Source organism: Glossina fuscipes, unplaced genomic scaffold (genome assembly GCF_014805625.2).
Source record: "Glossina fuscipes isolate IAEA_lab_2018 unplaced genomic scaffold, Yale_Gfus_2 2, whole genome shotgun sequence".
In the NCBI taxonomy this organism is placed as follows: Eukaryota; Metazoa; Arthropoda; class Insecta; order Diptera; family Glossinidae; genus Glossina; species Glossina fuscipes.
The window spans coordinates 34670288-34698212 of NW_023998416.1; the positions used below are offsets into that span (position 1 = coordinate 34670288).

A 27925-nucleotide genomic window follows, 5' to 3' on the forward strand; every position below is an offset into this window, starting at 1 on the left:
TGTTTAAATTTTTGGTTTAATTGAGTTTCTTTCTATAATTTTTTGGTGAAATCATTTCTCTAACTAAAAAATTTTTCTTTCTCAATCCTTCGCAAGCGCTTGAAAAAGGTTTTTGGTTAAAAAACCGTTACTTAATTGCCTATTTCTTTTACGCTAAAATAAAGCAATAAGAAGAAGAAACAATAAGAATGTACGGCAACACAATTGTCATGAGATCTGTTAAATAGCAAAGCAGTGTAACTGAGAACTGTTAAATAACAGAGCAAAGTGACTGATTACTGCTAAATAACAGAGCAATATGACTAATTACTGGTCAAAGTTTTCATACCAATTTAAAATGGGAAAATATTTGAGCACTTTTGTCGAGAAATTTTGAAAATTGCAATGGCTTTTCAGAATAGAGCGTTATATGGGAAGTAGTCCGAACCATTTGCAATAGCGTTCGTCCTTGTGTCAAAACATATCACTGTAGCAAATTTCATCAATATATATCAAAAATTCTGACCCGTAATTTGAATACAAATTTCCAAGGGCAGACGGTCAAATGGACAGCAGGGCTTAAATCTATTTAGTTTGCGATTCTGAATTGATCGGTGTTCCATACGTCCGCACTAACTTAATATGCCCTGTACCGCAATTGGTGTAGGTTATAAAAACTTACCACACGATCTCCGGGCACTAAATCATCAAAGCCAATGCTGCTTAGAGAAATAAAGCAAAAATAGCTGCCATCTAAATAATCCCAGTCTTCCCAACGGCCAAATAGCAAAGCCCCCCACATAATGTAACTGAAAAAACGAGAAGAAACGTCAGCTTCTTCATGCTTCAATATTGGGAAATGTAAAAGTAATAAAAATCATGCCATAATAATATTTAATGGGACAAAATCTCGCACAGGAGTTCCATATTAATAATCTAGACATATAAGCCGGACTGTAGTGTAAAATTCAAATAAAAGGAAGGTATGGAGATTGAGGTTTCATTTCTATGTGTGAGGACATGACCGAAATTGTGTTCCAGAAAAATGAGTAAGTAGTTTCTGTAATTAAGATCGTATAACTGCATAAACCCATCTTGCTACCGATTATTTTAAAATTTGCCAATTATATAATTTAAAAAAGTAGTTTGTTTAAGGTTATGTTTTCATATTTGCTTCTTTTTTTTGTGAGTTAATTCTCGAGTGTTTAAAATTTGACAGCACTTACCATTTCATGCGTACATTTTATATCTAAAAGTTTTCGTATATATGCTTTCCAATTGAAAGCAGCTGATCCTGTACTTAAAATTTTGCTAAGACGAGTGCGAAGAATGTCTTTTTTTCTGAGAAATAGAATTTTATTCTCAGCAGCATTCTTTTCAGCGGTTGCAGCGATTGTTAATGAGTATTTGTTGTTGCATTTTGAATGAGAAAGGTTATAATAAATTCTTCTTATCGCATGAGTTAGTGAAATTAATATAAACAAAACAGAAAATCCGACAAATTAAAATGAAATAAATAAATAAAAATATTAAATAAATTTCAGAGGGATATGGATGTGGAAAATTCGACGTTTAGAAATTATGGAAAACACAAGCGTTGAAAATACGATTTAGCAAATATTTACAATGTGAAATAAATTAAAAACAAGAAAATAGTGCCTTTAAAGAAAAAATATGCTCAATGCAAGAAGTAAAAAATCAAATAGAGAAATGTTTATTAATATTTAAAAAATTATGGCCAAAAAGGGGAGAATATAATACCAATTAAGAGAGTACAAAATATGAGCAAAAGAAACTAAAAAGAAAGTGTCGGAAAACGCAGACAATTTATACAGGTACGAACTTTAAAAAAATGTGTAAATGGAGATTTAACTAAAAACTACTACTAAAAAAGAAACGCATTTATTCGGTATTTTTTATATGAAAGACCATCAATAGTTATTGGTTATCGTTAATTGATAAAATTCGAAGGCAGCTTATTTATTACCAAGTATTCTTTTCACGAATGTTTGAATGTATGGTGTATGTGCGCGTTTAGTTAGGATTTTTTTTTTCATTTGTACTCTCCTCACTCGATGTGCTTCTTGAATTGCTTCATTTTTTTGCTGTTTTCCTTTCGCCTTTTTCTTTTGAATCTTTTCATTCATATGCGGTAACTCAGCCACATAAATATCAGCAAATACGAACGTGTGCAAATGTGTATTAACCCAAGATGATACGGCCAACCAACCAGTAAACTTAACCAGCCACTTTATAACGTGTGTTTGCGTACGCGCGTGTGTGCGCAAGAAATGTACTAAAGTAAAACAATAAAAGATATACGAGAAAACGAAACCAAAAATAAAAAGAAATAAATAAATAATAGCAAAAGAATTATGTGTGAAGTAAATAGAAAACTACGGCAAAAAAAGGAAAATCGTAATTCTTTAATAAATTGAAGAAAGGTAATAAATTCTTACTAATCTTCTTTTAAGAAAAGAAACAAAGACCGTCAAGTTTAGTTTGTAAGCGAAATTTGGTTTCAAAATTTTGGATTACGGGCAAGGCGTAGGCAATTCTTTTTGCCTATATCGAAGTTCGCTTGTGTGTGTATGCGGAATATATAGTCTTGGCCAAGAAAATATAAAGCCAATTGTATGCCGTGTGCGTACGTATGTTTTTAATAGTGCTTTCATAATATTTTTTCCTTCTAAAAACCGATAATTACAAAAGACCGCGAATGCAATAATAACAACACTGAGAATAATCACAATAACAGTAATTACAGCTACAAGTGCTACATAAACAGATCGATTGTTTTTGTCCTGGTTGTTTTTATTGCTACTATAAATTAGAAGAAAAAGGAGGAAAAAAGGAAAACTCCCATGCGAGATACTCGCTCATTTCTCTCGCTATAATTTGGAGCATAGATTATAAACTGGAGCTATTCTCTTACTATCACTAATTTTATTCGTAACCGTACTCGTTACGATTCGTTGCGTTTGCATTTCATTTGACCTAAACGTCGTCGTTTCTTTCACAAATTTCGTGGGCATCCCAAAATAACGAATTGCCTTCACTCAGTTGCTTACTGTTATTGTCCGCGATAGTTATCATATCCTTTAGCAGGTGTGTGTTTTTGTGTATTTTTCGGTTTATATTCTTCCTTCATTTGCACGCAAGGCTTCTTTCGTCAGGAGTCTTGGACTTGTTGTGGATTTAAGTGTTTTCTCAATTGGATTATGTGCAAATTGCGTGGCATTTATATAAAAACCAAACATTCAAAAGCGGATAACACATAAACACGACGGTTTTTTACTATTGTTTTTTTTTTTTTTTTATTGCTTTAAACGAAAGGTAAGTTTTGCATTTATTTTCTTTCTTTGCAAATATTCTTAAAAGACATAAGTAAAAAATATATATTCGCTTTAAGGCGAATGTTGGATACCTCTGTTCTATAGCATGCTATGTACATATGTGAAACTCAGGAAAATCATGGTCAAGCCTTTAAGTAGATTGGTAATACTTTCGTGTAAAATATTTACGTAAGACCGAAAAAACTTTTGGGCCAACCACCAGACCATATCGATTTGATAGTTAGCCCTACAGAAGTATATAGTGCAACTGAATAATGAATTATTTTCGAGTGTTGCAAACGCAACGACAAAGACAACGTATATCTGTCCTTCGATGAAGGATATAAAAAATTCCCATAAATTTTGTGTCGTGCATGTTAAGCTGGGTAATCAGTGTTCTTGTGTTTTCAGAATTTATACATACGTAATGAACGTTCGCTGGACATGCAACGCAGCATATAAAGTTAAAACAAGATTTTTTTAAATCATGTGCATGGCTGCAATAAAAATCTAATGCCCCACGCCCCCCATTCGCAGGATATAAATAAATGTGAAAAATAGTTTTCGAGTTCCTATTATGTTGTAGATATTTAGGGTTATAAAAGTTTGGACCTTAATTCCTCAGGTATGTCAAATTCCATGTAAACATTTTTACATGTTACTTTCTGATGTAAAAGCTGTATCGAAAATAGCACTTATGTCTCTGCCTTACTTATTTTGTATATTGATTACAATAAAAACTGATGACTGAAGTAAAAATTGATTGATAATTCAAAACCCAAATGCTTATGCGATTTGAATAAACACAACTTTCAACAAAAGTTTTCATATTTATTTCTACGCATGAATTTCCTCTTGATATTAAATAGTGTTTGTCGTATTTGTATCCAAAAAAAAGAAAAAAAGAAAAAATTTATTTTTAAGGAAAGGCAAAAACTCCGAACTTATAAAAGTGAACTTTTGTCCTCATTTCCCAGTCACCAGAGAGTAAAATCATTATGATTATGCACTAAAAAGAAGAAAAAATGGAAAACTAAACAATAAAACATTTTTTCCTTTGCCTTTTTTCTTTTTTTTTTGGCAATCGCTTCCTTTTTATGCTACATACAGCACGCCAGGGTGAGTTGAATGGCGGCACTACAGGAAATGAAAACTAAAATTTTATTGTATGATTTCAATGAAAAAAAAAAAAAAAAAAAAATGAAAAAAAAAATTTACCGAAACACTAATCAATGAAATATAATAAGACAAAGGAAATATTAAATGAATTATAGCATTGTAACTGTAAGGACAGGTCGCGTATAGGGGCAAAGAATCGGTTTTTAAGCAGCCAGAGCACATTTCGAGTACGGATCGTTCAAGTTCATAGTATTTAACTAACTGCTAGTAGCGTACGGAATTCTTTCTTTGTTGTTCAGCTGCAAATCTTTGTCCACGCATTTCACTTCCATTTCATTACCAGGTATGACTACATCAATCAATTCGTCAATCAACCGAAGCATTTCAATGGCTACAATTTTTGGAACTGTGAACTGGGTGGGCAACTCTTTGGACTCGTTCTTGTGGTCACCTTAGAAAGCATTCGGTTTTATAACAACACCGTTTACATGCTATCAATCACTCGCTTTTCACTTTTATAAATAAGTTTGCAGTCGTATTATGACGCGTTTTATCAAAGACAGGTTTAAGCCATTCATTGCTGGTGGAAATAACATAATACAATGTTATTAAAATTTCTTGTAAAATGCACCACAATTCCTGCACAGTAGTTCTGTTAATCTCAATGTATTGGTTAACTCGTATGGCATTTTCGCTTCGTACTAGTGTTACTTTTAATTTTTCTAAGAAACTGTTTCAAACTATCAACTTCAGGTTATGGGCCGAGCACATTTCCACTAATATTCTAATATTCGGCCGTCTTTCACTGACGAAAATAACAACGGAGAATACTTATGCTTAAGGGATTTCTTTTAGACGAGTTGTTTCTCTTCGTCTAAATTCTTTCTTATTAACACTCCTCGGTTTGAGAAATTCATTCTTCTTGTCTCTTGCCCCAGAAATTGTTTTCTTTTTTTCAATTTTTAATGTAAAAGAGAAATTTTTACCTGAATTTTTATATTTAATTAGAAACGTGCCATTTTCTTTAGTTTCTTTTTAGCCTACTTACTGCAAAACCTGTACTGGGAAAATGGAAAAATGAATAAAAATGAAATTTCTTTCGTTTGCCGCAAATTTTCTTCAATTTGTCTGTTCTGTGAGAAGTGCATAAGTTTAATCCGGTAGATTTTTCTCCTTGTTCCGTCCGGGACTTTTTCTTTTAGGTTTTTTTTTAATAAAATAGTTTAGTAATTTCGTTGCTCCATTTGGAACAATCAAAAACCTGCATCTGTAGTCGATATAATACGTTTTCAGAGCCATCGGTCGGGGCGGCTACTTGGTGTTATCAACATGCCTTTTTTTTGTCGCGAGTTAAAGGAAACATTAAAATGTGCAAACGAGTGAACACGTGGCCCTTCATTAAGTGCCCTAGATCATATAAAGAGTTTTTAGACCAAGGCGGCGTATGTGATCCGATTCTACCCGTTTTCAAGAGCGTTTATACTTCGTCCGAAACACATGGGTGCACCAAATTCAATCATAGCAACTCGTAAATTGTGACCTGTTAGCTGAACATAAGTACGCAAGACAGACGGACATTTTTTAAACACTACAGTGAATCTGAAGCAATAAAAGTTGAGTCCTTGTAAATGTTACGTATCTATGCGCAAACTTAACATAAATTGTGTAAATAACTAAAAGTCTATGTAACTTGCAAAAAGTTTCGAAAAATTGTAATAAGATTTTGTGCATTTAAAATGTTGAAGGCTTGTTGAAAAAAGAAAAATCAATTTTCTTGCATTTGGTTATCAGTCTACAATATTGTTTTTTTTTTTCCTTTTCTTGAATACGATTGTGAAAAATTATATCCTTGCTGAGTGTTCGTTCGTTATTAGTATTTTGCGGTTTTGCGCAATATAATATATTTCATAGTTAAGCAATAGCAATAGCCGTAGTATGTATTGTATTTGTTTGCGTGTCGACGCATTTGCTATTTCAATAACGCAGCTCTCCTTCTGCCTCTCTCTCTCTCTCTCTCTCTCTCTGTGTCTATTTGACCGCAAACAGTTTGTTCGGGAAGCACTAAATGGGTGGCAGGTAAACCACTGCCTTTCGCTTTTTGTGTTGGGGCCACAGTTAATGGGGGAAAAAAACCATATCGCAAACAAGATAATTACTGTTCGAGTTGTTTAAAAAAATATCTTATAATTATGATGGATGAATTTCTTTCTTCTTAACAGACTTGTATTTAAAGTCTTTGAGATCGTGTACACATGTTAATAGAAAGCATTAACCCTCTTAGAAGATAGTTGGTTCAATTAAGCATATAGGATGCGTGTAGCATTCGAAGATAAATTCGGAGTCACCGGTCGGGTATAAAACAAATAGAAAAAGTTGCTCTTTCTTTAGCTAAACAGAGCAAGGAAATAATAAGAGAAGAGATTTAATTTCGGATTCACTTCAAAGTGTCACATTCTAGACTCATTAAATCAGAGATGGTAACAACAAATGTATGTATGTGTTTGGGTAACACTTCAAAGTCCATTCTTTTAAGCATTTATTGCTTTATTATTTATTTGTAAGATATTCCAAAGGCGAATTCATAGGTGGATCGTATGCTCTGTTTGCTTTAATTAAAGGCTCAGCTCTCCGTTGAACATGGTTGAAGACTTTGTTTGTTTCGTTATGCGAAACTCCTACTATTTACCTTGTGTCGAAGATTCTGTATAAAATTTCCCTCCATTACGTAATAAAATCTTTTCAATAAGACGTAGTAATAAATAAATTTGCATGTTAGAGAACGCGTCAGCGATGAAGTAGTGCCGTATACATAATAATCCAAAATAAATCAATGACTGTTGAGAAGACAGAGTATTACTGCTTCGGACAAAATGCAAGTAAAAGAGTCTTCCGTGCGAGCTTCTCTGCTTAATCGAAACGAATCAATCAAGTTCTTTATTGATCTCAGAAACCGGTAAATGCAATAACTTGAACTTCTACACAAAAAAAAAAAAGAAAAAACAATTTTGAAATTACGTCACACTACTTATTGTAAAGTAATTTAATTACATTTTTGTTCTTTAATATTATTGCGAAAAGTTTGAAAAATCAATGTTGCTATAAAAATTTAAATAAAACCAACCTTCGGTCATTCGGCAAAGCGTGTGGGGTGGAATACATGGTTCATAAATCAATTCTTACTTGCAGACAGCAGACGCGGTCTTACATTTTAGTCTTTAGTTTTGTTTGAAAAAAAAAAGTTCCGGCTTTGCATTGACTTCTTTAGCTCTTTATTTATTTCTGCACGAATAACTTATGAAAAATTATTCAGTTATTAATTTTATGGCGCTATTTGAAATATTCTGCTTTATGAGAAATAACATCAATGAGTGCAACAATAAGTTGCAATTGTTGAAATGACTGCAATTATGTACAAATTGAAACTACCTTCACAAGCAATTCCAAGTCAATGTAAAATCGATTGAGTTGTGACATTCAAAACAACCAAAAAACTTACATACGTTTTAAGGCGAATTTCGCATAATTGCTAAGTTACTCAAGGAAGTGTATGTAAAAAAAATTGCATAGTTACACATACATAAGTATGGGAATCTTGTTGAATGGCTTTTTTATGCTCTCGATAAGTAACTGATACCCGACAGATATCCCCACCAGCATGTAAACTATTCTTTCGTTTCGCCTCTTACCCAACTTCAGATTACATTTGTGCGGGATAAGATTTTTAAGGAGAGTGAAGGCAAGAACTAATGCGCTAATTGTTTTAATACGAAATAAATAATTAACTAAGAAAATAATGAAATCGGAAATATCTTTACGGATCATTGAAGAATTGCAAATCGTCATTCATTGAATTGATTACAAATAAATCGTCAATAAAAAAGTATGAACAAGAAAGTTATATTTGGCTATGGAAGCATCTTCTATACTCTACAGTTTTGCATTAGAATAGAGTGGACAAATATTTATAGTTACAGCTTATTCGGCGATGAACAAAGATTGTCTCAGCTTATGCTGTACGGTGAACGTGCGCTTTAATCAATTTCGCCCGTTGTTAAGAATACGCTGCGTTCCAGAATTTCCAATTTAGTGCTGAGTTTGAAGCCGACTGAGATATCATTTACGATAGTTCTTGCATAGATGGACATGCTTAAGTCGATTCAGAATTTAATGCTGGCGCAGGATTTCCTTTCTAAGGAAATTAATCCTGACATTGTTAAAATTTTTAATTCGTTTGATTTTGAAGTGGTAAATACCAAATGACGAAATTAAGATCCAATTTTTTCCATATTGCAAAGAAAAAATTAATTAATGTAATTTTTTGTTTTTCAAAATAATTGATTAGTGATAATACTTATCAGAATGTTATCATTAAAAATATTTCTTCAATAGGTTCAAGATTGAAAAACACAACCACTCAATATAATCAAAGTGAAATTATTTTTTACTAAATTTTTTGTTTTTTTTAATGATAAGTCATTCAAATATTTTTCTCTATATGCGGAAACACAATGACGGTTAGAAAGAATTACAGGTAGAGGAGTCGGGCGCAGAAAGCGAGTAATTGCTTTAAGATTTCTTTTAGTCATGATGTTTCGAATCTTCAAGTGTGTAAGTGTGTGCTTAAAACTGGATAAAGGTGATTCCTGTAACTACTGTAGCATTACCATAATCCCGCCGCATACTCGTGTAGGTAAGAGCGTATAGGCTATCAAATTAGTTGCGGTTTGGCGATACCTGTTCAAAGCTGGGCTGAGTAATCAGTCGGTAAGCGCACAACACATACCGATTGGTCAAATGCCCACTAGTTTGTGGACACTCCCTACCTTTTCCTCTTCCCCTCACATCTTCCTGGCGAACACCTTACCAAATACATATTAAAATGCGAACAACAATCCTACACTATATGCGAGAATACATGCGATCAGCTTAAATTAACATAAGTATTGAACTACAAAATTTAATTTATACAAAAGCGTTTGAGTTGTCAGAATCCCGAATCCAGAATCCGACTCAAATCGTTAAACTGTTAGTATTCTTTAACAAAAGTGTGGCTGTATCACATCGTCTAACATCTTAAGTAAACGTTCAGCAAGAAACATTGTTTTCCCTGAGCGTAAGTTGCAAATTAATATTTTATTGCCTACGTGTTTTTTTTTTTTTTTTTTTTTTGCTATGCGTCGTGGAGTTGGCGATCATTCACGCGTGGTTCATCCAGAAGTAACAAGTTAACCCCACACCCACCTCTTACACCTCCTCAGAGACTTGCACACGTGCTCTTCGACCACTTCGATTGTCCGCCGTGGGAGTGCCACGATCACTTCGCTGGAGCTGGTTGCTTCTAGTGCACTCCTTTTATTGGTATCCTCTTCACATCACCCGTTGTGTTTTCAGTAAAGAGTCTCTATCATAACCCTAATTAACCCTCGGATTTATATATATGCATGCCTCTAAATTGATATGTACTCCATATTCTCTCATATGCAGTTTGTTTTATGTAAACATAACAAAAGTATTTTATTTGTCTTTGCCTTACTTTGAGAAATTTTTGAAATGTCTTTTGAGGAGGTGGCTGCATTAGTGATTCAGTTTATTTGTTTGCAAGAATTTAATTTAAAAGCATTTAACGAGAAGCGTTGCTTCATTTTTTTCTGATTTTTTATATCGTTTAAAAATTAAGGCAGTATATGATTGCTTAGTATATTTAAACTAACTTAACTTTGGAAGCGAACGAGAGAGAGTTAAGCATTAATGAATGTGTGATAGACTGGCTGGTTGAACATGTCTTCTTGGCAACATGAAAATTTATTTGTTATTCACATTCATATTCATATATGTATGTAATCGTATATAGTTGTAAATCGTAAAATTGAGTATGCAACCCGCTAATAAACAGCAATTTCCGCTGTTTGCGGTATACTCATATCTTCTATAGCCTGGTCGGTTCGCTTCATTATAACGATAATGACAACGATGACTGACTGACTGCTGCTATGTTGTGAGCAGAAGAGGCAAGTTTATGGTAATTAGGAAAAATCATGGAATACACACGATTTCATTTAATCTTTCAAATATGAATAGAAGAAAATTTTGCGCATTTAATCAAAGACAATTGAATAATTATTGCATGTGTGACTCTATGTCTGACTGCAAGTATAGTTAGTTGTTAGTTAAAATATTGTGAGCATGTTCAGACAAACGTAGACATATAATGATGCAAGCTTGTGTTATCAGCGTCATCGCACAAAATTAGAACTGAGGATAGATTAACGGCACAGTATGTTTTTGATTGTTCAATTTGTCATTTGCCCAATTCTTTTTGAAAATTTTACGAGATAATATGAAGTGATCAACCGTATTTGATGTGAGACTTGCTTTTCATACTTTATTTATTCATTCTATGTTGGAAACACTTTCAATTAAGTTTTTGGGGGAAAAAATATTCGCATTTTCCCAAAAATATTTACGACTGCATGTGCCATGTCACGGGGAAGTTTTTCTTGCGCTCTATAGGCCGGTAGAGGATTTCGGAAAACTGAAGGGCACTGTGCTGCTTCCTCATCTTAAGTCAGTGAAACCACGCATTCATACAAACGTTACCGCTAATTTTGTGTTTTGTTGTTGTTGTGTGTTTGCCGTTTTTTATGTCGTCTGTAACGAATAGCTTCTGATTAATGAAGAAAGTTAACCAGACTCCAAAATGAAACGAAAAGAAAGTATTTTTCAACGCCTTAAACATATTTTACAAGTTTAGCCTCTTGCTCGTATAAAACGTAAATGGTTTTCTCGGACATCGCAAAGCATGTTATTTTGCCATGTCTTCTCGCCCCTTTGAATTGATTTATTTCTCGAAAAAATTTATTATGAAAAATGCAAGTATCCGCTTCTAACCAAGTTCACTCTCGCTGCAACATCTACCTAAAAGTTTTTATTTTTGTGTTACATATGAAATATATTAACGAGCGAGGACCTATTAAAGTATTAAGAATAGAAGTTGAAAATAATTTTCTTATGTTGCACAAAGTCATTTGATATATGGGCTGTTCCAAGATTTGCGCAAGATGTGAATTTGGCAGCATTTGTGCGTAAAAGGTTGGCAACCCACAGAAAAAAGGAAACAGTTTGGAAGCGGCCAGTTTAGGGTTTTGAAAAAATGGAATGGAATGGAATGGGAGAGCAACACGTTTTCATTGCTGAACAATATTTCAATAAAAATGAAGCGAATGTGGCGACCACGGCTCGCAAATTTTGTAAAAATTGTGATCGGAGTATTGATTTAACTTCGTCAACTGTGAAGAGAGAAATTGAAAAATTCAAGAGGGCTGAGTGGGGTTCTATGAAGCCAGCAACCTCACATCTACTGGTGCAGTGAAGAATGAGACTGAAACCTCCATCAACGAAATTCAGATCCCTGCTGATCTAAAGTGTTTGTTTCGAAATATTTACGTCAAGCTCTGGCATCTACAGATGCAATATGAACGTACCATGTGCAGCTTGGATGCAGTCCTACGGTGAACGGTGTTGATGGATTATTGCACCAGTGTTGGAGATCGCGAAGAAACCACTGAGCCGGCTTTATGTCTTCTGCGTCAACGCGACTCGGATAAGGCTCAAAATACTCTGGGTCGTAATTACGGCCCGTCAGTGATTGTAAAACTTTTGCATCCATTTTCGCGTTGGTCATTAATTAAAGCTGCCTGCCATTCATCTAGAATTGGTTCTTCAAGTTCCCTTTCGACCAGATAGACGACGACTGTCATTAATCTAACTAAGTTCCTTTTTTTGCTTAAAATTTATATTTCGTTGCAATGATTACGAATTGATTTATTGTAAAAGAATTTGGCAAAAATTATGTAAATGCTTATGTAGGTTTATAATTATTTCCGTTTTCCTTTGGATTGAATATTTACTTGAAATTGTATTCTTTTTTCTGTCTGTTTAGAGGATGATTCACTCTCTTTCTGGTTAGAATGTTTTCTTCTTTAAAACATTGAGTCAATTTGGATAGTCAGTCATAGTCGTTGGTATTTTACTTTGATAAGCTTAGTGCGTTCTTCGCACACCTTCTCAAGCATATAAATGCGTACAATATCTCAATTTTTTCTGAGTCTGTTTTATTACGTATTATTCTATTTGTGTCAGGCTTTGCTGCTTGGTATTAGGCTTTCCTTTCTTGACTTTGAAATTTTAGATCTGCTTCACTTCCATGCGTTTCTCGGTATAACTATTCCGATTTTGTTAAGGGGAAAATTGTCATAACAGGCTTGTGACTGTATGTATGGTACGATATTATACGGTGTGCATTTTGCTTAGTCCCATTAAATACAGCGATTCGGTCTTGTATGCCTGCATCTCTTCATGGATGTTTACGTCTAAGTTTCTCAAATTAGATTCCCTTTTCATTCCCAAGAAGGATATGATGAAACAATGACTTTCTTCTGCATCGTTCACGCAGAGAACGAACCCTGTCAGCGAATGCTCTTTATTTGGCACAAAAGTTGATATTTTTATTTCTACGAATTTTGTTGCTATTACGAATATTTGTCGTGGTCGGATGTCCAAGCTACACAAATAAAAGAAGAGGAAAAACCATTTTTTCAGACATGGTGTTAGGGCTGTCTACGGGCAAATTCCAGTTTCATTTTTGTTCCGTCACTAAAACAACCGTAACTCGTAAACTAATGATCGGAATGTTATGTACTTGTCAATAGAGGTTTTATCCCACGAACTTATTGAGTGATATGTTCCATCAAGCATTTTATTGTTTGAATATTAATAATAATGAAAAATATACCTTTTCTCGCATATAGACGAAAAAAGAGATATATTTTCGAAATGATAAATGTGGCACAAGGAGCTTGGTACGGAACGTGTTAAGACAAGATTAAAGAAAATCTCAATATCCTTTTTCTTTAATGTTTTGCGTAAAGTGTTTGAATTTAATGAAATTTCTGAAAGAGTTAAAAATGAAAACTTCTAGACCTAGAAAAAGCAAGATAGAAGCCTTGTATAAGATAAGATTAACGAGAGATAATATATAAAATATAACGAGAATAAATAATATTAATATATAATTGCATAGAAAATCAGAACCAAATCTTAAGAAAGTAATTTTCATAGCTAAGACTTCATCGCTCCTTTCAAGTTATATTACAGTACGCATGATCTACCTGGACCTTATTTATATTCCCAATTTTACACCAACAACTATGTATCTAACCTAGGATTCTCGAATTGCGCTATTTCTCGTACGTAGTAGTGGTCTAAGCCATTTTCATTGGGATTATAAATGAAAAATTCTCGGATCGCTGCTCCATGTCAGTTAAACCTTTTACGGTTAACTTAAATATATCCGAGTAGCGTGGCTTGAAATGCTTGATTCCCTTTTTTCTTTCTGTTCAATTTCTATGTATTATAAGGATATGAAGATAAGCTTCGAATTCAATCAGCAAAGATACTCACCACCATTCCCAATCGAGCTGTGTAAATGCCATAACAGAGCTGTGTTAAGCAATCACGAGCAAAATATGGTCAGGTTTGGAGGCATATTCCGCCCAAATTGGAAAACGTAAGATTCTTCTGTGGATACGTCATGAATCCATATAACAATTCTTCTCCAACAAGTTAAACAATTTCAAAACTTGTTTTTCAGCAATTAAGGCATTTTTATATAGGTGTGCGTGGTACAGAGGCGGCTTCCAAATCCAATCATACCTAATTCCGAGCTGCTTAACGGAGCTTTGTTAGGGCGTTTACAGAGCCCTGTTGACGGCGTTGACAAGTATCTTTACTAATTAAATTCGAATTTATCTTCACACCCGCTTACATTCTTCCCCCTATTATTGTTTAATGCATCCATCGTATATGTTTTGCTCATTTTAATAAAAGTACACTTTTCTTATACCCTTTCTTTCTTCTCTTTCCCAACTTTTCCTCTTTAAGCTAACGTTATATTATGTTTATTATTTAATTGTATGCACTATAGTTTGTAGTTAGGGCCTCCTAGTTATTTACCATATTTTACAATTATATTACAAATAACAATATACAGCTTACGGAGATATAAATCCATAGTGCAAGTTTAAACAGAAAGTGTGGTCAACATCTTTTTTTTTACCTATATAAAAACGAAGGGTTCAATTTTTAGTTTGCAACAGTGTTTACTAATATTATCAAAACAGTATTTCGCTGCAAAACTTTACAGTCGTAATTAGATTAAAGATTAAACAAAAAATGAACTTTGGGAAGATGTCTGGGGAAGAAAGCTTGACATTTCATATCGAGCGGGATGTACCAGAAGTCTAAATGGCAAATATAAACCAATTCATAGGAAATATTGCATGAGCAATAAAAGAAAGGAAAAACAGTTACCCTCCGCTTTAAATAAAAGAACTTCGCGATATTCCTGCTTCTCTCTAAAGAATTTTTATAGGAGTAGAAAGCTTGCGTAATGCTGTAGTGTTGACAGGTCAGAAAATAAAAGTGTATGGAAGGAATTCTAATTATTAACTAAACCAGTATATTTAAGGAATGCCATGAGAACATTGAAAAGAAGAAGGATCAACTTTCCATTCATTCCTATTTGTTTGGGAAAGAGCTCCACTTGCAGCTCCTAATATAGGTTCAATTAATCAATTTTTTAAAGAACGGATTCACAAATCTTGCGTACATTAAGATAATAGAGAGGTTTTCTTTTGTGAAATGTAATTAACGAACCTAAACGAACGTAAACATCCACTCAACCATAAACGTATGGAAAAATTTTATCGAAATGATATGAAAACAAAATCGCAACATGTGCACATACCTCTCCAGCGTTTTTTAAATAAGGATTTTCAGAAAATTAAAATGATTCCAGCAACTTTACTAACTAACCACATAACAAATATTTAAACAGTGCGCACTTACATAGGCAGTATGCTATTAAATACTTTGTGTTCACAATTTTCACTTTGTTTATAAAATTACTTGCCGGTAGAAGGAGGGAGGGAGGGTAACAATAAATATGAAGTAAATGAAATCGACCGCAGTCTCTCTACGCTTTAACTTTACTTTAATAATAAATGAGTTATTTGAACTAGATATTTATTTATTTTTGAAGTACATGTAGCGGTAAGTCTATAGTTTATACCGGTGTGTTGATTGATAATTGTAATAAATATTTAAAACTCTTAGTTAGAACGAATCTTGTGGATACTAATCATTTACTATGCAAAAGATTCTAGAGGCTGTGGATATTCATGAGCATGATTGATTAGCGGGATCGATGTAGTTGTTATCACCCTTAGATTGGTCCACTGTTGTTGTGTTGTTTGCTGAAGTAGAAAAAAAACCCTCGTGTTCTACATCCCTGCCTAGAATATCAAAGATGATCTGTATTGTCGTCAAGTTAAGCAAAAGACTTAATTGCAGCTTTTTATAACTCTGCTCTTCTTTCTGTCCTTTATATGCCAGACTTTTGCAATATGCTATGCCTGACATGTTCTTCCTTCCTTTCCTATGTAATCGCGCATGTGTTTATGTTACAACTATGTTAAACTACAACTTACTATCAGATGCGGTGGCATATAGAACAAAAAGTTAAAAGGTCGGGTGCGAAATATTGTTGAGCTATGACTTTTTCTTTTAATTTTTTTTATTTCCTTCATTTACTTGCGTTATTTAGCCCTTTTACGTGTCGCGTTCAATCTTCGTTAGTCGCGCCAGACATCAGTTGAAAACATTTGTGTAAGTTTTGCAATTTCATCAATCCATGTAAATAGATGAACATGATTAAATTCTTGGGAAATTTACCGTATTGAGTGTGATTACGCTGTCATTGCCTTTGATGACGCAGCTTATCTACAGAGTTACTAACGGTGACAAGACAAAACAGAAAAGAAATAAATTAGCACATCTTTATTTACATGCTTAAACACACCTAAGCATGTAAATTAAAATATATACGCGCACAACATAAAATATACATAAATATGTATGTATATATGTTTTATGCTTTAATTTATTAATTGGGAAACAAGAGAGATTAACTTTAATTTGCGCGGCGACGCGTCTTCTTTATACCTTGTTGCGGTAAATTATTTTACAGATTCGTGATGTATGTCTTCAATTAAGTTATGCATTTTTTCTAATCATACAAACATACATACATTTCATTTAACTTGATTCAAATGGATATAAAGTCATCATCATTAACACGATTTTCATTACTTGCCATCAGTACATTGTGGGTTAAGTGAGGTTTTTCTCTTTCCTTTCCTTCTTCTTCTTCTTCATTGTGCTATAACCGTAAATTACTTTTTAATTTATTGAGCATAAGTGATTCGAAAGAAAACAAAAGAATCGATGGTGGTACATGGTGGTGATGGTGGTAAACGCCACCTAAGACAGCTTATTGAAACAACTATGACTCGAGTAAATCGTTAACTATTCTTATTAGGTGTCAAGTTAGAGGTGGGTTACTCATGAGTTTCTATTTAATAATGTATATTATTTCTCATTTCATTTGATATCCTCGTGTCAATTATGTAGAACGAACCATTCATTAGTTAACATAGTTTAATTGAATTTCTAAATAATTTATATGCAATGTAGTTGTACCGCAAACGAATGCATTTTTGCTGACACCTGTTTAAACTAATGGGGGAAAAAACAGCAATTTTTATTAATTAATCTGTATCAGTTAAGTGAAATGGAAATAAAGTAACCTTTTCACTGCTTTACATCCGTAATTATAATAAAAAATTCCTACACTTGTTTTTTTATAAATTGTATCTTGAAAACATTCTAACGATATATGTGAAGAAGTTATACACAATAAAATTCTATCAATTCTTCATCTTCTTTAATGAGATCCTCGATGCTTCAAGAATATTTGCATTTGCATTTACTTTAATTTTTTCATACATTTTTTTTATACATCGTACCCTCAAAGTAATGATAAGGCAGTTGAATAGAATCTTCTTCAAGGAAATACGGAATCATATCATCGTCGGTCTGTAACGAACGATAAATTTGAAAAACAGAAACAATAGACTTTAAGTCATTCCGTTGTTTAAAAAGCAAAAAAAAAAAATAAATAAATGGGTCGGACAATATAAGTAAAAGTGTAGTAAAATATTTCACAAGAAAGAAATATATCAGGGTTCGTTAGGAATTAGTTTAGGATAGCGCTGGCCTGATAGAATACAAAGTGATTTTCACACGTCAAGTCGTAGGCGACCAACTTTCGATTGTCCGTTTTCAGTGCTTGCAAAAGTGGCTTGATTCTCTCAGCAGTGATAGGCATAACCCTGGTGCCTGAATGTCGGCTTTCTTTATGTAGAAACTATCCCAGGGTTAAGATTTAGCTACCTAATCATAAGATGGCATCGTTGTCTCTCGAATTTCAACTGTGAAACCAGTAAAGCATTTGAATGTTGTTGATTATGACAACAAATGTCTTCCGTGGTCTGCAACGCTTTTTTTTGTTTTCACTATCTACGTGAGATTTGCTTTTCGAAGGCGTTTAGGTGTGGCTTGATAGGCTTAGTGTAACCAAAGTTACCCGATTCTAAAGTCATATTTTCTACTGGAGAAACAAAAATATTTTTATAACAGTCTTACGAAGATTACTTAGTCAAGTCCATTACTGCAATAATGGAACCGCGATTCGTGGGAAAATCTCAAGCGAAACGACTTTCAATCAATACAAAAATCAACTCAAGCCATTCATGTTACTCCAAAAACTGCATATTTCCTCTAAAGAACAAGTTTGTTCACATTACCATAGATCTACGGATGATCAATTTTTAACGTCTAAGATGACTTTGTGGATATGACAACAGGGAGCAAAAATATACATTTTTCCCAAATCCAATAAAACATTTCTACATAATTCACCCAAGCTTACGATAATGATTGCTTCCTGAGTAGTATAAGCGACTGCAAATCATGACGAACCGAAATTGTGGCGATCGAAAGCCAAATTAAGACGACTTGGCGGAAAAAACGCGGGAAGTCATATTCGATGAAATCATTTGAATTGCAAGATAGAAGCCAGAGAAATTTAATATGCCTTGTCACCAGTTTCACGTCATTTTAACAAGGAATTTAAATAATTAAAAATCGATCTACATATTGTTCCTCCTTGCTGTTCATCTGCTTATTTTAAAATTCCGACAATTCTCTTTGCGTACTTGCTATTAGAGGTACGTTCTTGTAAACAGTGATGACGAGCAATGACAAAGTTTCCTAAGAGAGTTCTGAAAAAATCGCATAAATATGCTATCATAGGATGATACGATACGAAAAAGATATATTTTGAAGAAAAGATAATAATTTAATTCCCATGAAAACTAAGTCTTTGCAAATATAACAAACAGGTCTAGTTTTCTATAATTAATATTGGAAATTAGTCTATAATAGCAGTTTGATATAAAAAGTAATTCCGTCAAATCCGTCCGTCACCTTTTCCTGTAATTATCAATATTTTGTGATGAAAATCGGTTCGGTAAAATCAAATAACTGAACTAGGCCACCTTGGGACCACGTAGGCTTACTTTTCGGGATTCATTCGCATTGGGATGAAAATTAAGCAACAAGGTCTAATTTTTCGTACTTTGTCACGAAAATTACTAAAAAAGGATAAAATGCTTGACAAATTGTTTGCCAAGTTAAAACCAAGTTAGCTCACGTTGTGTTGTGCCTTTTCCCATATCAGAGCTTCCATGGAAAGTATTCTTTTACGTGCTAAGGGAATATAAAAATTACTTTATCAGAGTCGGTTAGAGTATTCAACGGTCGACCTTTTTCTAAACTTGGTACATACGTCCGGATCTTGATTCTCCATATTTTCAATTACTTTCTTATCATACTTTTTATGATTTTCAAATAATCATAACGTGAAGGGTCGATAGACTTGATGCTTCTGCATAATGTTTTCGGGATCAAGAAACATTCCTTCTTACTCTCTTGCTTGTGCTGCGCTTTTCTTTCCAACTCTGTTCGCTTTTTCTTTGTGAGTGTTGCTGCTGTTATTGACTTATTTATGTTGTTCATGTTGTTTGCTGATCAAAAATTACTTTAAATACTTTTGATTTGATTTCCTTGAATTTAATATTATGATTACGTGTTGTGTGAGCTTGTTTTTGTGGTTTGTTCAGTTTTTATAATATCTTCTAATTTTTATGTCAACCACCAAAAAACTTGAGTTATATTAATTTTACCTTTCCATTTGCACATAAACGGAGATTGGGTAAAGTAAATTGATATCTTTTTCGTAGGGCAGATTACATGAATTATATATATGCATAGTCGTAATAATATTAAAAATCCCTTGAATGCGTAGTCGATGTGGGCAGTCTATCTGAAGCAATTCATTAAGTCATGTTGAATGTCTCGGATGGAGTTTGAAGTTAAAAAAGAGACCGGCACCGGGGAAAGCGTCAAAATATTGCGCAGAATGGCTTACGGCCTATAACAAATTTTTATAAAATAATGTTGCTTTTGTTAAATGAGATCGATTTTTACGTTCCTATCCTCCCGACAAAGACACTTAGGGTCCTCTGTGATAATTTAGACGAGCTTTATAACCTAATTTGGTTATTCCATCCTGTTGCTTCCGCTACTCTGCTACTCTTCTTAATGCTCTCGTCTACTACCGACTTCGTACTTAAATTCAAATTTAAATTCAATTAATAAGCTGCGCTCCACTAATGCACTGAGATCGTGTTCACGAATTATCTTAAATTTGAATTCAAGCTCATATAGAGCTTGTTGTCAGCACTTCGCCATAGTAGGGGTAAGATCGAGCGTATAGATGCTAACTGATGAATTTCGTAGGTATCATTCGATTCGTTTCGAGCCACGCATATTTTCAATTGCTCTTTAAATATTCCTTAATAGCACGGAGTAGCATCACTTTGTCTGCTGTTAGGAATAATTTAGCAAAGTATATGAGTCGGCTTTTTAAGAACGAAAGATATTTTTATGCGTCTGTTTGTTGGCTGTTTGATCTTAAGGAAGAACGCAAAAAAAAAAGAAAAATTTCACATAAAGATTACTGCATACATATCTGCGGTCAATAATTCTTTTTTGGTTTCTTCTGACACGAGTCAAACATGGATAGCCTGGAACATAAATTTTACGGTATATATATATATATATATATATAAGAAAAAAATTAATTTATTTTTTTTTACTTAAATTAATCAACAAGTGCATTGTTTCTGCTCTACGAGAGTAGGTGAGGCATTAACATCTCTCTTATTATAATGCACTTATTATTACTAATACTAAAACTAAAACGAATAGCATGGCGAGGTTGTTAACAATTTTAAAGACAATAATATTTTAAAATCGTTATCATCATTAGATATATATATATATATATATATATATATATATATATATATACAAACGCTCATTACAGTTGTGTGATTATGAAATAACCAACAAGTCATTCAGTTATTGCGACCTCGCCTTGTTTTACCATTTTTGGATTGTTGCTTCGTATGCTTTTCATATGGAGAGAAAGAGGCAGAAGAAGAATGCGAAAGCAGTTATATTATCTTTCACCATTTCGTTCTTGTACAAGAAATTGTCTTACAATACAGACCTTCCAGCCATTGCCTTCTTTTCATAATATTTGTTTTTTACTCTCATCTTCGCTAGAACATGTTCAGAAAACAGCAGACTATTGATATGTATATACATGAGGAGAAAAAGAAAATATAAAGAAAAATAAAGCGCGAAAGCAAAAACGAATTACTGATACCCTACTTGCAGGATCTCACAATTCTCATGGGAGATATTGCGCGCTAAACACGGATCGAGGCACGACTTAATCAAATCAAATCAGATGACAGCTCGTCGATGATAAATGGGTATTCCTTGTGCAATAGCATGCGTATTCTTACACATAAGAAATAATGAATAGAATGGAAACAAGAGAGAACGTCACAACATGTACGCCTTTGCCTTTGTCTAGCTTTGGTGGTCTAATACTTCTCTTTCTGCATCGGTTGAAAGTTTTGACAGGTATTGAAGCATGAACACGATTGCATGCAGCAAACAACTATCGCACTGATATCTTCGCATGTGCAAGCACAAAGGCCGCTGGATGTGAAATTAATACAAACTCTTACTTAAAGATCAATGGAAATCTAATAACAACAACAGAAACTACGTTGAATGCGAGTAGAAATTAAAAAAATAGAATAAAGAAAGGCAGCGACGTTATATGAATCCATTGTAAAGTGTAAAGTAAGTGAAAAAGTACTGTGAGAAATTATATAATAAGAAATTTGATTGATTTCAAATGATTTGAATTTTTATATGTATTAAAAATCATTAGCTCTTTTTGCACAAAGACAGATTTTGAGTCAAAAGAAATCTCCTTTCAAAACCCGTAATAAATGTATGTGTCAGCCATAGTTTTTGAACTGATGAAAAAACCCTATGAAAAGTTCTGTCATATAACATGTAATGCAATCCGCACAAAAATCAATGTTAGCTACAGGTCTCCTAAGCTCGTGGCACACCGCGTGGATCGCAGTTACGCTTCTCAAAACGATTGTGCGTACAACTTGCTTTGCTATGTGAATTTGACTGAAACTGAATTTAATCCTTTATATTTTTCGTTATAAGGATCTGATACCCGATGTCAATCTTAAATAAGACGACCGATCTGTAAGTTATTGATCGGAGCTTAATCTCGGAAACTTTTTTTTTAACTCCCGTTCTTTGATTTTTACCTTGATTTTTGCAATCTCTCGGTAGAAAATCGTTTGTAGACTTTTTTGAATTTAATTTTATCTTCGGTTAAGGAGTGCAGCAATAAGAAAATTATAATTGATTTATTTATTTGATCCATGACGAGAATAGTTTTGTTTTTTACTGTGCTTGTTCACCTCACCACATAATTAACCAAACGCATGCGACAAACTCATAAAAGCCCTTTCGATATAAATACGACATGTTACTCACTTACGCAGCCATTGGTGGTGAGTGCTACATATAACCGTAACGTGACACAAGTAAAGCGAAACAAGCAAACGTGCATACAACTAATTATGATTACCTTTTCAGGGAGCAGATAAGCAAACGGACACTCGAAAATGTTGCGTTGGCTCGTACGTATCAATAGCGCAGAAAAAACTTATGTATGTTTACATCGGGCTTTAAATTCTCTTCGTCCGCGCTTAACTTAGCCGAAAAACTTTCAATTGATTTTCACATCTCAATAGACGACCTGCTTGCAAGCTAAGTGCCTACTATTACTACAAAAATTGTTGTAAAATATAATTTAGAAAATTTTCCATCCTCATATGAACAGAAGCGACCATCTGATACCTGCTTCCGTCCTATCAGATTTCAATGGAAAATTAAATAATAATCTGTAAAAATATTCAAACGTATTTCCGTATAGAGAATGATTCAAATACGCTAAGCGCAAGATGTTTCTAAACATCTTGACACGTTTTAAGGAAAACTTCATTTTTTTTTTTTGTTGTTTTTAAATGCCTATGTAAAAGGGACGAGGCTGCACCTTTCATTTAAACTAACACCTGTAGTTTTTGTAATACAGAAAAACCTATCCCAGCAGATGTTTTGAACGCAAGATGAACATTTTTCGGCTTCAAACCTTGTTTAGAAATTTGATTTTCCTTTCGAACTGCACCGTGTAACAACTGACATGATACATGAAACTTGTCTATCATAATCTTTCCAAACAGGCACGTGCACGAAAGCATCTTTCACATTAGAAACACATGTTGTTCCCTTTTGCGTTCATGAACAACGTTGTTTCGATATCCAATTTTTATACGTCTTTGGCATATGCCTTTAAACAAATAAAACCAAAAAAAAAGGAAACATTTTTTAATATTAAAGTAAGAATTTCGCAGACTTCAACGCAGATTATTGGCAAGGAAGCGAGTGTTTGCACTTTCTATTCAAGTAAGTAAGTAACTTTAGAAAGTCGCAAGTTTTCTTATGCTTTGTTGAAATTGTTCCTCACATTTGAAATAATAATAAAACAATTTCGATTTCGTATATGCAAATTAATTTTAGAAGAGCTTCAAATCTCAACCGAACCTCTCAGAGTAACTTATCATTAGAACTTTAATGGCATTTAATCGATTTATAAACTCAAGCTAATAAAGAGCGTATATAAAATGTCTATGGTAGGAGTAGTCAGTGGCCTATTGAAGTCAGTCAGTGGCGGTGAATAGCAGTCGAACAGTCGATCATGGCACTCATTCTATTCGATCGTCGTCAGAAGCAGATAGCAGCACGCTAATCCTGAAGTGCACAAGGCCAAGTAGATCAGAAGTACGTTTGCTAAATCGGCATCCCCGGACACAATTAGCGTTGAGAAGTTGTCGTAGTCGTAACGAGTGTTCAGTCGGTAAAGGTATGATAATTGGCGATCTGGTAAGGTGGCGACCACTGCCCTTCTCTTTCTTCCCTTTTTTTGTCTAACCGTCACCGTATTAACATTTTGCTTACATATAAAAAGAAACTAAGTTCAATAGTGTGTTATGAATATAAATTCATAGTCCTGACACTTTGTCTGATTGTAGCTGTGCAAGTTGATCATGACCCATCTCCCAGAAAAAAGTTGATCACGCAAAAGTGAAAAGTCGGCCATCTATGAAATCTTTGATGTGTGCGTGCATTCCTCTCTATAGCAATATGCGCCTAAATGTTTATGCAAAAGTAACACAAGTAAAATAATGAAAAATCGTAAGTGTAGTGAACAATGTATGATTAGATATTTTTCATTAGGTTCGGGAAATAGCAACAGCTGCCGCAATAAGAGCGATTTATTTTCGAAGAGAAAATAAGTATTAATTACTTTTACGAATATTTAAAAAAAAAAGGAACATTAAAATGGCATGTGTAGTAAATACTTAAAAAAACAACAAAAACAAGTTTAATAGTTTCACAATGCACCGGTATGTCTTATAATGGTCTCTCGAACGAGCTCTCTTCCCTTCTCTCTATCTCTCTCTCCCTCGCTCTATTAATATTTTCTAATTGCTTCTCTATAATAACAAATTTGTTCTCAGCGACTACAGCACCGATCTGATCAAAGTAAATAAATAAGTAAATATAAATATACACAAATTGTTTATAGATTTCGTGGAAATTTTCACTTGTTATATTAAACAAAAACCATTTCTTATATCATTTCTTTTTTTTTTTTTTTTTTTTCTTTCAAATATTTATTTATTTTTTTAATAAAATTTTAGTACAGACAAGATACTTAAATATTTTTATGCTTTGTTTCTCAATGCTTCTGTGTTGAGTGACATGTATAGCTTTTATGGTTGCTCGTCTGCTGTGTGCGTGTGCATGTGAGTATGCTAGACGATCATAACTCTGTGAAAATAATGTATCACTAACTTTTCGGTAAAACTTGCGTCGAAAATCTTTAAATAAATTTTATTGTTAGCCTGAATGAATGCGTGTTTATAAGTGAAAAATTATAAATTTTCTTTTTTCTAATAATTTTTGAAAAGTGAAAAAAAAAAAAACAAATTCATTAAGAAAATTCAAGGAAAGAATAGAAGATTAGTTCATCCAATACATTCGTATGATAAATTCTGCCGCCGCTACGATTGGAGTAAAGCGACAGTGTATTAATTTTGTCATTTTGCTTGTGTTTGAGTGTTTGAGGATATCCGGATTGACTTGTCTATCCGTTGATTAAATTTTGAAAGAATCATAACTGAAATCGAGAACTGGTTGAAAGTCGCTCACGGTTCGCCGAGAAGACCTGACACAGCTCCGAAGAAGATCGAAAATTTCTCCGTTAAATAAAAGTTTACCTGGCATGAATTTGGAGCATAGCCTGCTAACATTTCCCTCAAATATTTAAGAGACTGAAAATGTATTGAAATTATTAAGAGATCACTCGTAAGTGCAGAATTCACTAGCATTGGTTGACACATAAGTAGAGTAGTGAATATTTTACTTGGATAATAAGAGCAGGGATCTGTTAAAAGATTTATATATATATTTTTTTTATTCTAACATTACATTTTGTACTTTTTATTTAGGGCAAATTTAAATTATATTTTTATATAAAACCGCGACTAACAACTCGATGATCGCCGATTAAAATCTCAAGGGCGGAGGAATTTTCAGTCGATGGCCTTAGATGCTTGAAGACTGTAGTCTTATAATTTATATATCTGGATAAATTAGTTATAGTAATAATTGCTTTCACCCTTTCATAAATGGTAAGAAAACCCTTTTAACTGAGTCCGGTGAGATTTTCAATGTTTGTAGCCGGAGTGTTCGGCTATATATAATTGAATGGGGGCGCTAGTGGTTTCCTATAGATATATGCTATCATATAGATTATGCTATCTTATGTTGACTCGCGCTCTTATCATAACAGAACTAAAAGATATACAAGAGACGATCATAAAATGATGAAACAAATCAATTAAGCATTAAGCGCCATCTCGTTAAGAGGAGAAAACCTTAATCGAATTATGAAGGCATAAACAATCAAATCAAAGAGCAACTGCAAAGCGCCTACGTCTACAATTTATTTATGACAATAAGAATCACACCATGCAATAACCTCATATAAATATATATAGACAGACGTTAATAAATGTCAAATTTTATTAAAACCGACCATAAATTCCATGAAGAAGATAAAAGAAACGCATAGGGGGAAATGACAACAACGACATCGCTATAAACAAATAATAAAAATTCAAAAGAAATGAAAAGAAAAAAAAAGCATGTATTAAAAAGGTTTTTGGGGTTAAAAGCAAGGAATCAGTACAAGGTGAATAAAAAAGAGCTTAAGACTGTGATAAACACCTGCCATGTGCCGCTTAGTACTTACCATTCTCGCATATATACGTATATGTATACATATATATATATATATATATGTATATATATATGTTTGATGTTCTGTTGCTCCGTCTGTCAGTTAACCTGGTAGTCATTCATTTATTCGTTTGCGACAATATATATAGAATTACGTTCGAACATCGAGGAGCTTATAAAAGAGGCAATAAGGGGTCAATCAATGCATAATGATGGTCGGTGGTGGTTTAAAAGTAATTCGCTAAACAACATTATACGAACGAACATTCCCTTATTTTATTATAATATTTTCTTAGTTTACTCTTCGCTTTCCCAAGTACGGGGATAAGAAGATTTTTATTTCCTTAAGAGTTGTTTGTTTTTATCAATGCCAGACATCAGTGTGCTGTGTGCCGTAAGCTTAAGAAGCCTAAGCACGCATGTTCTTACACTTATACCATGAAAATCTTTACAATTATTATTAAAGCATTAAAGAGATTATGCGAGGATATGGAAGTAAAAGAGACGAAAGGCACGTAAAGAGAAAAGAGGAAAGAAAAGACCAAAAACCCTTCGGTTTCTTAAAAAGAATATTTTAAACGTACGTGACACGCGATAAGAATGACACTGGCCTCACAAGTACACACACACACACGCGTACGCATTCAATTTAGCAAAACGAAATTTGCCATAAATTGTCGTGTACGTATATGTATGTATGTACATGTATGTATGTATGTGCATGTATGTATGTATGTACATATGTATACGTAAGTGGATCGCCAAGTTGAGGTTGCAGTTCTCTTGTAAAAATTCTAAAATATATCAAACAAAAAGTTTAACATTCCCCAAGGGGTTAAAAAGGAATTGATCTGCATATAAGCTTTGTATCCTTTGTTTCTTCTTCTTTTTTCCCTTTTTCGTTTTCGTTTTTTTTTTTTTTTTTCTTTATATAAGAACGCGAACGTATATAACAATCTAGGTGAGTGTGGATGTGTTTATTTTAATTAAAAATCTGAAGTTTGCTTGAAAGCCACAACAACGAAATTCTTACGCACAATCAGTTGTTCTCACATAAATAACAAAAAGTAGTTCTGACCCTTGTGGTGGTAGACAGTTGCAACTCTATAAACTTTAAACATTACTTTTTAATTTAAAACACATTAAATCTCTTACTCATAAATTTTTTTGTTTTTGTATGTTTCTATCTATTTTTTTATTTTTATTTATATTTATATATATATATATATATATATATATATATATATATATATTTATTATATATATATAGATACGACGCTCATGTGTTGTATTTTTATGAAATAGAAATTAAACCAGAGTGTGGGAAAATACGAGTTACAGAAATCGAAATCTTATCTTTTTCTCTTTGTTGCCAGCACGTTTACTTTGGTGTGGTCAAAAAGGCACGTGTGTGTGTTCTCGAAATCTCATAACCTTTTGGTCATATTTCAGTTGTCTTTTTGTTACTGTCGTGTATGCGCAAACAAATTTCCGACTGGTTTTTTATAAGATTTTCTTCTTCTCCTTCATTTTATCAAGTTAGTGATCAAGTTGGCTGAACGTAGATCTTCTTGACATTGGTTGTTCAGTTATATTTTAGACCGTATTAGACCGCATCTAAATGGTTATGTCTTATTGCATTTTAGACTTTGACA

General features: G+C 33.4%; 1 protein-coding gene across 3 annotated transcripts in view; it reads left to right on the forward strand.

The window, feature by feature from the left end:
• The first annotated feature begins 1447 nt into the window (after positions 1-1447).
• Positions 1448-27925, forward strand: part of LOC119632769 (protein Star) — a 60723-nt gene continuing 34245 nt past the window's right edge. Inside the window, exon 1 of one of the 3 annotated variants that reach the window (XM_038025835.1) lies at positions 1448-3315. The gene's annotated coding sequence lies outside the window, so the exon portion shown is untranslated. Of the gene's footprint in view, positions 3316-21187; positions 21675-27925 lie in introns of those variants that run through there. The other 2 variants (XM_038025836.1, XM_038025837.1) reach the window with 2 other exon arrangements.